At 47.5% G+C, this 12,545-nt stretch overlaps 1 long non-coding RNA gene across 1 annotated transcript; it reads left to right on the plus strand.

The window, feature by feature from the left end:
- The first annotated feature begins 2,364 nt into the window (after nucleotides 1-2,364).
- LOC147991071 (uncharacterized) lies at nucleotides 2,365-5,617 on the plus strand. The gene is made up of 2 exons (XR_015611198.1): nucleotides 2,365-2,622; nucleotides 5,254-5,617. It is a non-coding gene; the product is annotated as an uncharacterized LOC147991071 (long non-coding RNA).
- Nucleotides 5,618-12,545: the final 6,928 nt, after the last annotated feature.

Here is a 12,545-nt window from a genome sequence, read left to right on the forward strand (position 1 = left end):
CGGCAAAGTCCCACAACCAAAGTAACCAAATGGGTCAGCTCCCAGACTGCACAGGTTGCTACCACGTGGCCTCTTTGCCGTTGGTGGCAGACGGCAAAGACCACTTTGCCGTCGGTGGCGGACGACAAAGTGCATGTATTGTTTCTGTTTTTTCTGTTTTCTGTTATATCCCTACATTTTCAAAAGATATATATGATATATATTGTTTCAACCTCAAACATAGCCCATGTATCAAACATCTAGCAGCCCATCAATGCAATAATACATAGGGTATTAAAGGATCCAATACATACATAGTTTCACGGAGTTCATCCATATATACATACATAGTTTCACATTGTGCATCAATACAAATGAAAACAAAAACTAAACACCAGTAGTCCATCAATGCTGCTTCCATGAAGTGAATCAAACCTGCAAAAATGGGAGTAAGAAAGTTAGAAGAAGAAGAAGACTAGAAGAAGGAGGAGAAGAAGACTAGAAGAAGAAGAAGAATAAGAAGAAGACTAGAAGAAGAAGAAGCATGAACCATTTTGGAGAAAAATAAGCTAAATATATGACATCTATGAGAGAACAAGGTTATTATGCCATTTTTGAAATGAATAAGCTACTTATGTCATAAATGAACTAAATAAGCTAACTATGTCATTTGTTAAGCAAAACACTAGAGAAAACTTACTCTCATCACAATAAATGTGATCAAGATCGCAACTAAGGTAACAATTGATCCAACAGCATAATGATACCAAGCCTCATTATCAATGGCATATTTTCTAATCTTCTTAATCTTCAAGCGCATTGCATTCATCTTCATCTTGTGATCATCGATGACATCAGCAACATACAACTCCATTTTCATCTTCTCTTCTTCAATTCTTTTCATTTTTTCTTTCAAATACTCATTTTTCTCAACTAAATTTAACTTCTCGACAGGAGGGTCGGTTGCAATTTTTGATTCACATACCTTCTAGATAAAAATATCTCTATGCCAACTTGATGGCCATAATTGTCATAAATGCGAAATGCAACAAATAGTTATAAAAGAGAATATACCACATCTGAATCATAAACCGGGCGAGGGCCGACGGGGACAGATATCAAGACCATGGCACTATGTATAACAAACAATCATACAAAGTAAGAAAATTATACAAGTAACTACATAAATCATACAATCATACAAGTAAAACTATAAATCAAGTACAACATAAAAATGAATACCTAATAATAATCTTGATCATCGGGTTCAATAAATGCTCCAGGATCAATAAATGCATCATCATCATCATCACTATCATGAATGAAGTGCTCATCGGGTTAAGTGGCATCAACATGTGGAAGGCCACCTTTACGTAATCGGTCGAGTATTGACAAGTCATCCGCAACAGTAACCTCTTCTTGTTCATGCTCTTCTTGTTCCGGCTTAGGGCTGAAGTCGGCTTCACTGTCGCTGTCTAATTCAATGTTCTGGGGTGAAGTAGAGCCTTTCTTGAAGCGTTTTTTTGGAAAGACGTGTTTCTTGGAAGAAGTCACCTTCATATGTGTCTGGGTTAATGTGAGGTTCATAATCCTCTTCATTGGGGGGAGGTGGTTTAACACGTGGTGGCACTTCATAAACGACCTCCGACCATTCAGATTTGGATCAGTTTGGCAGGCCCACAGTAGATAGAAAACTTTGGTCGCCTGTTGAGCCGTTGTGACGCCCGGATAAATAAGCTATAGTAATGACACACTAATGGTGCCATGTCATCACAATTAATTTGCTAAACCTCACTTTGATCCAAACCGAGTTCAAATTCAAAATTTAAAACAAAAGTCAAGAATAATATTTCTCCAACTTGCAAAACTAAATGTTCGCTCGGTTGCAAATATTCACTACATATTTGTTTCTACATTAAACAAACATTTTTGGAGATGTTTAAAATGCCCATTGGATTTTTAAACAATGGACCAATAGCACCAAATAGCCCCATTTAATTTCAGAACCTATTTTGAATTAAATCCAAATTGACTAGAACCCTTTGGAGCATGGGCATAGTATTGCATCAAATTTATGTGACAAGTTTCACATTTTACAAGAACCTTTTACTATGCAAGATAATTAGAAAATAACACCTAAAAGAAATAAGACAAAAAAATGAAAAGGGCCTAGTTAGTACTGCACTAGTGGGCTCTATGTGCAACAGTAGGGCCCAGCCCACCTCCCCCACTCTTCCCCTACCTAGCTACAGAGAAGAGATCGTGGCGGCCATCCAGGCCGCCATGGCCACCGATGGCGCCGTGTCGGCAATCCAACGAGCCCCGTGGTGGATTAGAGCACCCCCGCGACCCCATGGACAAACCCTAGATCGATTCCCCCCTTTACCTCGCTCGCTCTCTTTAAAAAAATGTACTTGCCCGAGCCGTGGTCGTCATCGCGGCCACCGCGCTCCCCCGTCGCGTCGAACGTTGTCCGTGAGCCCCCCTCGTCACCCTCAACCTCTCCCGTGAAGACCCCAACCAAAGGCGCATCGGGTCCCCTTCTTCAACCTCGGCTCCGTTGGCCCCTGCCGCTGTCTCGTCGTCGTCCTGCGCTCCGGCAAGCCCCCGACCCGTCTCAAGCTCGCCGTTGACCTCCCCTTGGTGAGCCTCGTCCGACCCCCTCCTTTCCCCACTCGATTCATCGCCATAAGCCACCACCACTGCCATAACCGGAGCTCCCCTCCGCGAGCTCCTGACTGCGCCCGCGCGCCCTGCTGCACGCACGCCCCGCCGCCTTCGGCCACCACCACTACCGCGCTGCTGCCTGCTTACTGTTGCCGCTGTAGGCCGTCGCCGCGAGCGCCGCCCCCCTGCTTGTCACCGCCTAGGGCCGCTCCGGCCGGCCGTGCCACCGCTCACCCCGCGCCCGCGGTTGCGGCCCTGCCGCTCGCCGCCCGCCTGCATCACGCCCACCCCGCACGCTCCGCCCGCTCCTGCCCGCGATGCCGCCCAACGCGCCCCCTGGCCGCGAGCCCGCCCGCGCCTGCTGCCGCCTTGCTGCCGTCCGCGCATGCCGGCCCTCGCCGCTACTTCGGTCGCAGCTCGCTAGCTGCGCCGCCCCCGCTTGCTAGCACTGTTACCGCTGCTTCTGTTGCGGCTTGCTCTACCTTGCTGCTGCTGCCACGCCAGGCTGCGCCCGCATCGCCTCGCTCGCCGCTCGCCTCGCCGCCGCCTGCAGCTACTGTTGCCTTGCGCCGCCGCCGTCGATGCCCCCTGCGCAGCCGCCGGCCCCCTCCTGCCGGTCCCTGCTCCCCAGCTGCCGCCGTCACCCGTTCGAGCCGAAGGCTCTGGCCGCCGGCGCTTCCAGCGCCCGTGCATGCCGGGCCTCTTCGGCCTCGCTAACCCACCTCGCTAATGACCCCCCCCCCTCTGACCCGCTGACACCAGGACCCACCTCCCTAATTGACCAGTTAGTAAACTAAAACTCTGTTAATCTAACAATAGAGTATGACATGTGGGTCCCCTATGGATTAAACAGATTTAATTAAAATCTAGTAACTATGAGTCAATGACAGGTAGACCCTGTTGACTGGTCAACCATGACCTTTGACCTACTGACTAGGCAGTTGACCTGGTCAACTGGGCCCACTGTTAGTCTCAGAGTGCATTGTTGTGTGCACTTTGCTGGGTGCACTTAACAAATCTCTTTTTTAATTATTATTATTTCTTAATATTAATAATTCCAGAAATTCAATTAAACTTTAGAAAATCATATAAATTAAACCGTAAGTCGGATGAAAAAACTTTGTACATGAAAGTTGCTTAGAACGACGAGACGAATCCGAATACGCAGCCCGTTCGTCCTCCACACATACCTAGCATAGCGAACATGCAACTTTCCCCCTTCGGTTCATCTGTCCGAAAACGTGAAACACCGGGGATACTTTTTCGGATGTTTCCCCCCTTTGCCGGTATCACCTAGTACTGCGTTAGGTCACCTCTAGCATCGCGTATTGCCATGTTATGCTTTGTGATGCTTTGATTGTTCTGTTATTTATTGTGTTCCCCTCCGTTACTTCTTTCCAATAGACCCCGAGACCACTGTCGGTACCCCAGTGATTGACTACGGTGTTAACGACCCCTCCTTGCCAGAGCAACCAGGCAAGCCTCCCCCTTGATCACCAGATATCGCCTATTCCTCTCTCTACTGCTTGCATTAGAGTAGTGTAGCATGTTACTGCTTTCGGTTAATCCTATTCTATTGCATAGCCTATCATTGTTCCTACAGTTGTTGATACCTTACCTGCAATCCTAAATGCTTAGTATAGGATGCAAGTTTATCATCAGTGACCCTACATTCTTGTCAGTCTGCCATGCTATACTATCGGGCCGCGATCACGTCAGGTGTTGATCACGGGTATATACTTATATATTATACATGATACATGTGGTGACTAAAGTCGGCTCGGCTCATTGAGTACCCGCAAGTGATTCCGAAGTTGGGGCTGAAGGGGCAGGTGGTTCCACCCAGGTAGTGGTGGGCCTGGGTTCCCGACAGCCCCCGGCTGTTACTTTGTGGCGGAGCGACAGGGCAGGTTGAGACCACCTAGGAGAGAGGTGGGCCTGGCCCTGGTCGGTGTTCGCGGTTACTTCAAAATAACACGCTTAACGAGATCTGGATATTTGATCTGAGTTTGGCCACTGGCCTATACGCACTAACCAACTATGCGGGAACAGTTATGGGCACTCGACGTCGTGGTATCAGCCGAAGCCTTCGTGACATCAGTGACTGAGCGGCGCGCGCCGGGTTGGACTGGAACGCCTGCTCTTGTATAAGGGAGGCTAGGTCTGCTCACTGGCCGCGTACGCAACGTGCAGGTGTGCAATGGGCGATGGGCCCAGACCCCTACGCCATAGGATTTAGACCGGCGTGCTGACCTCTCTGTTGTGCCTAGGTAGGGCTGCGACGTGTTGATCTTTCGAGGCCGGGCATGACCCAGACAAGTGTGTCCGGACAAAGGGGATCGAGCGTGTTGGGAAATGTGGTGCACCCCTGCAGGGAAGTTTATCTATTCGAATAGCTATGTCCCTCGGTAAAAGGACGACCCGGAGTTGTACCTTGACCTTATGACAACTGGAACGGGATACTTAATAAAACACACCCCACCAAGTGCCAGATACAACCCGGTGATTGCTCTCTCACAGGGCGACGAGGGGAGGATCGTCGGGTAGGATTATGCTATGCGTTGATAATTGGTTAACTTACCATCTACTCTCTTCTCATGCTGCAAGATGGAGGTTGCCGGAAGCGTAGTCTTTGATAGGACTAGCTATCCCCCTCTTATTCCGGCATTCCGCAGTTCAGTCCAGGAGCAAGACGCCACCGTTGACGACGACTCCTACTACATTGGAGGTGCCTACTACTACGTGCAGGCCGCTGACGACGACCAGGAGTAGTTTAGGAGGATCCTAGGTAGGAGGCCTGCGCCTCTTTCGATCTGTATCCCAGTTTGTGCTAGCCTTCTTAAGGCAAACTTGTTTAACTTATGTGTGTACTCAGATATTGTTACTTCCACTGACTCGTCTATGATCGAGCTCTTGTATTCGAGCCCTCGAGGCCCCCTGGCTTGTAATATGATGCTTGTATGACTTACTTTATTTGTAGAGTTGTGTTGTGATATCTTCCCGTGAGTCCCTAATCTTGATCGTACACATTTGCGCGTATGATTAGTGCACGATTGAATTGGGGGCGTCACAGCCGTAATATAGACATCAGGAACATCTAAATGGGTGCTTTGTTTGATTTCGACTAGCCCTATATGTTCATGAGTTCTTCTAGTCTCCTTCGGCTAGAACCAATAACATTTGAATACTACGACGTTTGGTGGGTTTTCACCATAGAATATAAGTTCATAAATTGCTTCAACTCTCCGATAATACTCGATACCTCCATCGCCGATAGCAGAGACACAACAATTTGTAGACTTTCGGTTGGCCATAGATAGCTCTTTGCTGTAGGTACGAAAGCGATACCCGTCGATGTCGTATTTGTCAAATGAACGGACCTTATAGTCAAAAGCATTAGTGACTTGTCTCAAATCGGCGTCCATAGACTTTGAATTAGCCTACAAGTTTAATACGAAAGGATTGTTGCATTACCCGCAAATTAGATGAAGAAATGAGAATGGTCTAATGGAAATTACCGTTTGTTTGAACTAAGAGATAAATCCGGGAAAGCCGCCTCCTTGCTTTGCTAGAAGCTCATACCCTTTGATGGATTCCTTTTCGATCTCCGCTCCATCCGAGAATTTGGCGACATATCGACTGTATCAAATATCCGAGAATAAGATATTTTCAAAGGAATTAGAAGTTGCGAAACAATGTACCGCGATAACTTACTCGATGTACAACCACACTTCTATTAGGTTGTTGAAGGTATACAACGAAATGGTCCGCCATTCTTTGACATCCAACGATATTGGTTTAGAAGCACCGGCCGGTGCGAGATTCCCTTTGAATAGGCTGAGGTTGGATCCACCTTTTTTAGGGTCACCAGCATTGTACCGAGGCTTCGGATTACGCAAATGACGATTTTTGGCTACGTAGCGTGCTGTCACGAAGTTTGCTGCCTCCTCAGTAATGAATGCCTCGGCCATCGATGCTTCAATTCTATATTTATTTTTACATTTTTCTCGGAGCATCTTCTGTATCCTCTTAGTTGCGTAGCACCAACGATTTTGCACGCCCCCCCAATCTTGCCTCGGTCAGGAGATGCAAAATCAAGTGTTGCATTGGATTAAAGAAGCCCAGCGGAAAGATCTTCTCTAACTTGCAGATCAACTCCGGTGCCAACTCTTCCATTTCTTCTAGCATGGCGGGTGATAGTTCTTTCGCACAAAGAACACGGAAGAAATAGCTCAGCTCGGCCAGCACTAGCCATTCATCCTTAGGGATAAAGCCACACATCATCACCGGCATTACCTGCTCAATCCATATGTGCCAATCATGACTCTTGAGACCAAATATTTTCAATTTTTCAAGACTCGCTCCCCTCTTTAGATTCGCTGCATACCCATCGGGGAACATCAACTGAATTTTCACCCACAAGATAATTTCCCTCATAGCCGGCCTCCCAAGATTGAACCATGCCTTTGGCTTCGTCCAGTTCTGCTTTCCTTTCGGTTCTTTCATGTTTTGTAACGGTCTATCACATAGCGCCTCTTGATTGACTCTAGCCTTAGTATTATCCTTTGACTTCCCCTCTGTGCCGAACAATGTACTAAATAGGGCCTCGACGATATTCTTTTCAGTGTGCATCACATCGATATTGTGTGGGCAAAGGAGGTCTTTAAAGTAAGACAGATCCCACAAGCATGTCTTGTGAGTCCAAGCGTGTTCTGAGTTATACCCCTTGAAATACCCTGGACGCTCTAGATCTGGATCGAGAGCGTTTAACTGATCTAGGGTCTCTTGGCCTGTCAACGGAGGTGGTGCACAGTTTTTGACAACTCTACCTTTCATGAAGTTCTTATTGTCTTTCCTGAACTTATGGCGAGGATCCAGGAACTGTCTATGCAAGTCGAAGCAAGAAAACTTGCGACCCGCCTGCAACCAACGAAACTCAAGAGCTGCCTTGCATGTGGGGCACAAGAACCTTCCATGCACACACCAGCCAATGAATGGCGCATACACCGGCAAGTCATGCGTCGAGTACATGTACCAGACACGCATTATGAAGTTCTATTTGCTAAAGGCGTCGTATGTCTTGAACCCATGACCCCAAGCTTCTTGCAATTCGTCCTTAAGCGGCTGCATGTACACATTCATATTCTTCCCCGGATAGTTCAGCTCTAGAATTATCAGTGTCAGGAAAATGTTCTCTTTTTGCATAATCTGTCCGAGGGGGGGGGATTGAGTGGAAAGACAAATACAGGCCAACAACTGTATTGGGTTGCCGTCAGACCAAACACACTGGACCCATCTGTGCAGATGGCTACTCGAGGATGCCTTGGATTTGCCGCTTTTTCTGCATGTAATGCATTGAAGCGCTTGCACGCTTCGCCATCCGATGTGTGTACCATCATCAGATTCTCATCCGCGTCTAGTTCAGTTCTTTTGCCCATTTTGTGCCATGTCATATGTCTGGCCGTCTCTTTGACCATGAAAATACGTTGAAGTCTTGGTACGATTGGCATGCACCGAAGAACATTAACGGGGATTTTGGTCTGCGTCTTCTCACCCATACCGTTGTCTACCACAATATACCTAGAAGACTTGCAAATGGGACAATAGTTCAAGTCCGCATACTCATGCCTAAATAAGGCACATCCTTTCTCACAGGCATGTATCTTCTCATAGGGCATCTTAAGAGCACGGAGGATTTTGTCTGACTGGTACATGTTTGCAGGCATTGCATGGCCTTTGGGTAGAAAGCGTTCAAATACTGTCATCATCACGTCGTGGCATTCTCTGCCCAAGTTGAATTGAGCCTTCAGAGCCATTATTTGTGAGATGGCATCCAGATGACAAAGCTCAGTGTGCTCGTGGAGAGGACGTTTTGAAGACTCCAACATTTCATTGAAGGCCTTTGCAGATTCCTCCATCTCATCGTCCGAATCCCGAGCATCATCAAAGTTTTGCACCATGTTTTCCATCCTGGTACCATGCTCGTCGATGTGATGACGAACCACCTCAGCTCTGGCATGTTGGGTAGACTCACCATGAAATCCCGAGCATCATCAGATTGGGGGAAAAGTTAGATCATGTTGTCATATGCACAACTGCGCTAAGTTGATATCTACATCTGTAATATATTTATTTAGCTTGCCATTTCATCAAACAGGTGCTGGGCACCTTGACTTCTGAACTTTCATGATCTTTCGAGATGAACAAGTGCAATTCTTCATGGAACAAAAATTCTGAACTTTTACAAAGACACTCTTTTGAACATGTGGCGGCGTGCACTAGTGCCGGCAAAAGCTCGTTCGTGAAGGAGCATGGCAGGAGGTGCTCGAATGGGTAAGGGAGGAATAATTGTACTGGTGTGAGCCCCATACCTAGATGGGGACCGGAGGAAGTAGTGCGTGTGGGCGGCGGGGGCTGTCTATAGAATTGAGCTTTTTTTTGTCTTGCAGTCCGTCCAACCTCCCCCGTGTTGCAGTACAGAGAGAAACAAATTAGTGACAGAAAAGAGCAGTAGAGAGGAAAGAGATGTATGTACTGCTGCCGTTCTTTTGTTGAACCGCAACTGAATGTCATAATGCAAAGAAATAGGAGAAGAGGTTGCGTGTCAGCGGTGCTGGATGCAGAGGACCGTGAGGAACTATCGTGTGGCGCGCGGCTGTTCGTCAGAGGGAGTGTCGGGTGCGCTAGTAGAGTTGCCGGAGGGGGAGCGCGGGTGAGGGAGGGAGGCGGTGCTAGAGCTAGCCCAGCTACGGAGGTGTTCGCCCTGGCCGCGGGAGGCGGCGACCTCCATGACCTCGACGTCGCGGCGTGGGGATCCATGGACAGGGTAGCGGTGAGGGTGCGCCAGGGGCCATGACCGCGCATGTAAGGCGCGCCGACGGTGATGGCGCGCCGCTTGGTCAAAGGAGGAGCGGGGGCGGCGGTGCGCTTGGCCGGAGCAGGGGAGGCGGGGGGAACGGGGGCAGCTGCGCGCTTGGCCAGAGGAGGAAGGAGGACCGGGGACGACGACGAACTTGGTCGGAGGAGGAAGGAGGGCTAGGGGCGGCGGCGCGCTGGTGGGGCTCGGGCGGCGGCGGGATGCAGGGGTGGATCGGGGTCCTGGTGAAGACGATGGGTTGTGTGGTGGTTTTCTTTTTCATTTTGTTTCCGGGCCGGGAAGGATCGTGTGGGCTTCCTTCGGTTTACTGGATTCGCGTCGATCGATCCTATATAGGGCGAGATAGTAACAGAATAATATTCTGTTACTGGTAACAGAATAGCCTTGATATACATATATATATATATATATATCGGTCTATTCTGCTGATATTAGCAGAATAACTATTCTGATAACACTTCCACACTGCACGTTCAACGCAAGTGCACGTCATTGTTTGAACCAAGTGTGCTGCAGTACTCACGCGAGTGAACTTCCTGTCGCAAAAAAACTGCACGTCGTGTTTTTTCGATGCTGTTTTCGCTCTAATTTTTTAACCGTTTATCGGAATGAGGCCTATAATATACTGTTGGAAAGCTATGGATTAGGCGCGTGTTCGACATGTTGAACACTTTTTCGAGATTCCTCGGGTTTTAAGAGCAGTTTTGAAAACGATGCGGCCCACAACGAGTGACAACAAGCGTATTTTTGTGATTTTTTCTAAACCACTCATCGGAATAAATCAAATGATACGCCGTTGGAAAGATATCGCTGAGGCGCATCTTTTTCATATCTATTATTTTCTCTAATTCGTTACGGTTTAAGAGCAGTTTCAATTTTACTAAATCGTGGAATTATGTTTTTTTGAAATTTTTGCAATTTTCGGCACCGTTTTCGCTCTGGTTTTTGAACCGTTTGTCAAAACGAGGCGTGTAATACGTCGTTGGAAAGCTACGGACAAGGCGCAACTTTCATATGTTGAAATGTTTTTGAGATTCTTTACGGTTTTAAGTTAATTTTAAAAATTGTGCGGCGGACGACGAGTGGCAGCGGCCGTTTTTCGCGAAATTTTTACAAACCGCTGGTCGAAATGATTCAAAAGATACACCGTTGAAAAGATATCGACGAGGCGCAACTTTTTCATGTAGAACACTCTCTCTAATTCTTTACGATTTAAGAGGAATTTTTAATTTACCGAAATGCGGACACTCTGTTTTTCGCGACACCCAAATCGACGTGGGTACTTCATCCGACTGAAAACCGCATTGCATCGGACAAAAAATCACACTGTATCCGACGGGTAAAAGAACTACATGGTTTCTTTTATTCAAACGTATTTTTTCAAGGACGAGAAAGTAGAGTGCACTTCACATCGGGTGTAAATGAACCACAACACTGTCAAGAAGTGAACCGCATTACTTTTTTCCGCTTCCGTAACAATTTTTTTGCACTTACGGGATGAACAACATCGTACGGCCGACCGCACTACTTCAGAACAAAAACCGCACTGTATCGGACAGGCAAGCGAGTTGCATAATTTCTTTTGTCGTATGTAATTTTTCTCATACGAGTTTTTGTTATCTTTTTTTTCCAACAATTTTTATGAACGAGAGTGGACTGCAGAGACGAGGGCAAAATGAAACGCGACATATGACGAAGTGAACCTCATTGCTATCTTGTTTCGTTTAAAAAAAATCGCACTTTCATGTTGGGCGCAGGTGAACAGCATCACTCTTAAAAGTGAACGACATCGGAGGACCAAACACACTGCAAGTGTTGATGTGGTCGACTAAATTTTGAGACATGTGAAAACATTTTGCACTTCATACATGAGTCTAAGCGAATCGTATGAATTTTTCCATTTTCTAACTTTCTTTCATAGGATTAAGTGGACCACATGGTCAATGTTTAGTGTACCACAACAGTTTGCAAAGGGAACCACATTACTGTTTTTTCAAAAGTGCATCCTTTTTTTAACCGGATTGCGGAGGCGAGGTCAGTGCACTACAAGTTTTAATTCAGTGCACTACAAGTTTTAATTAAGTGGACCACATGGTCAATGTTAGTGTACCACAACAGTTTGCAAAGGGAACCACATTACTGTTTTTCAAAACTGCATCCCTTTTTTAACCGGATTGCGGAGGCGAGGTCAGTGCACTACAAGTTTTAATTCAGTGCACTTTTGAATTACCATTTTTTTGCCATGCAGGACATGGAGGAATGCACACAGCCGAACTAGACCAAACCTAACAGTGTACCGCACCCATTGGAGATTTTTCTTTCCCAAGTCAAAAAGAACCAAACTAAACAAATGTGAAGTACATCAGGAACAACATTAGGGATGGATTGAAGCACAGGGGGTGCTCCTGGAGCGGGCGCACACTAAAACGGCCGTGACACCGGGCCGCATGCGAGGCCATGGTGAACTGCATCCGAAGGCAAAAAAAGAAGTAGGAAAACAAGCAATTTCTAAACTGCACGAGGCGTTGTTGCCGCCGTGCATTGCAAAAGGGAGAGAGAGAGAGAGTGCCGTCGCGCGCCTCCACAACTTGGAGACCGGCCGACCGGTGAGGAGGGGCTGGTTCTCGGCAGCGATTGAGCCCGTCCTCACCTCGGACAGAGCAGCAGGACAAGGCGCGGCGTGGCAAGTGCCCATGAATCTCACTGAATGCAAAACAAAATTCAGAGAGCTTCAAAAGAAAATCAAATGAACTGCATATCAGAGAAATACGTGTGACGAGGAGCCATGGCACGACCATTCACGGGTGTTCGGGATCTAGCGGATCCGGGGATGGGGAGAGGTGGCTGTCCTGCGTGTCTCTGCAATCTGTAGCTGAGTCGACCTACGAGTAGAGGAAATATGGGGAAGGAGGGGGACGTGGGCCGGCGAGTTTGATGGCAGAGGAGGTCGCGGGATCGATAGGAGGCCGGTGGAGCCGCTCCTTTCCCATCTCCGGCACGCTGGACCTCGCCGACCCTCCCA

This window comes from Triticum urartu, chromosome 1A (genome assembly GCF_056163025.1).
Source record: "Triticum urartu cultivar PI428250 chromosome 1A, HENAU_Tu73, whole genome shotgun sequence".
Taxonomy (NCBI): Eukaryota; Viridiplantae; Streptophyta; class Magnoliopsida; order Poales; family Poaceae; genus Triticum; species Triticum urartu.